Raw genomic sequence first — 1,884 nt, 5'->3', positions numbered from 1 at the left:
CAGGGATGTGTAGCTTTCCTTAACATAGAGAGCTACACCCCCACCCCTTTTCTCTACACGATCCCTCCTGTACAGGGTATAGCCATATATACCCATGGTCCAGGCATGGGTGGAGTCCCACCAGGTCTCCGTTATCCCTATGACATCATAAATATTTGCACTGAGCAGGAGGATGAGTTCCTCCTGCTTATTCCCCAAGCTCCTGGCATTTGTGTACAGGCAAGCAAGTGCCCCCTGCGGGGCTCCTTCCTTGCCCACAGATTTTACCAGGGCTGGGGCAGGGGTGGGCTCCCTTAAGTGCCTTGACCTGCTGGCTTTGCAAGGATTGCTCAGTGGGCCAGCAGTGGCAGTAGTCCCCCCGTCCCCGAGCAGGCTTAGTTTAAAGCCTGGTGGAGCAGGTCAGCCAGTCTAGCTGAGAAGAGCCGCCTCCCTAGGGGAAAGAGGTGGAGGCCATCTCTTCCTAGCAGCTCGCTGCCTTTCTCACCAAAGAGCGGGCTGTGGTCATGAAAGCCAAAGCCTTCCCGATGACACCAGCGCCGCACTCTTTGGTTGACCACGTGGATCCTCCTCTCCCTCCTCGACCCATAGCCTGAGACTGGGAGGATCGACGAGAACACCACCTGTGCCCCCAGTCCCTTTAGCCCCGCTCCCAAATCCCTGTAGCGCCTCATGACCTGGCTGGGAGTGCTCCTGTGGGTTTGAGGAGTTCTGGGATCCTCTCTGCAATGTCCCGGATGCGGGCACCCGGGAAGCAGCAGACTTCCCGGGCTAAGGGGTCGGGGTGGCAGATTGCCCCCTCAGTCCGCCTCTGGAGGGAGTTTCCCACAACAAACACCTTACGTTTTGTCTTGGGGAGAGCAGGGGCGGTAGCTGCACTTGGGCCCATGTTTCCTGCGGGAGCCGGAGACTCAGCAGGCTCTGCTGGAGCAGCAAGAGGTGCATACCTGTTGCTCAGCTCCAGCGGGGCAGGGGCCTTGGTGGGGCGGGCCTTAGGGCCCTTGACCACCATGGTCCATGCCCCTAGCTGGAAAGAGGGGGAGAAAGAGTGGGAGGTCCCGGAGTCCTCCTTTGGCCTGGAGGGAGACTGTGGTCTACCCTCCGCCTCCCGGGGGAGAAGGGCCTGGCAGTAGGAGTCTATCTCCTGCTCGCAGTCCCTGATGGCACGCAATCTCTGGACTGTGGCCTGGAGCTCCTCCAGCTGGCGCGCCAGAGACCCCAAATGGTAGCAGACCCCACAAGGGGAGGCCACCATGGTCCCAGGCCCCAGAACCTGAAAAAGGGACAGGCAGCCCCCACAGCTGAGAGCCAGGGGCTCCGTCTGCGTGGAGCCCGGAACCAGGGGCTCCGTCTGGGTGGCAGTCTTTGAGGTGCTGGGGGGGGGGGCCGCGGAGCCTGAGGGGACCCTCGGGGTGCGGCGCGTGCCCATCCGTGGCATGCCTCTGGTAGGCTGGCCATGGCTGGGACTGTCTACCCTGGGGGGTGCACAGGCAGGGTCTGGGGCCCTCCCGTGCACCCTCCCACGCAAACTCCGTCCTAACTCACGCACCGGCAGAGAAGCGCGCCTGTTCGTGCGGCTCCAGTTGCGTGGCTCCCTGGGGGGCTGCACCAAGTAGGGGCAAGGGCGGGGCTTGACCCGGCCTGGCTCCACTCAGCTGCCTCCTCCCACACACACACTAATGGGTTAGCCCCCTCTCTCCATGGGCCCTGCTTACCTCCGGCTGTGCTGGGGGGCGGCGGGGGGCTCCGCGGCTGCTGGAGGGTTTTGGGGGGCTTCTGGGGGGCTTCAGGGGAGTGGGGGCGCAGCGAGCTTTCACCCACGCGTCTCTCGCCACTTCCGAGCCTAACTGGGCTTTTTTCCCGGTCGGCGGGCCCTTTTAAACTGCG

This window comes from Alligator sinensis, unplaced genomic scaffold, assembly GCF_000455745.1.
Source record: "Alligator sinensis unplaced genomic scaffold, ASM45574v1 scaffold671_1, whole genome shotgun sequence".
Classification (NCBI taxonomy): Eukaryota; Metazoa; Chordata; order Crocodylia; family Alligatoridae; genus Alligator; species Alligator sinensis.
Note: the sequence above shows the minus strand (reverse complement) of the source record.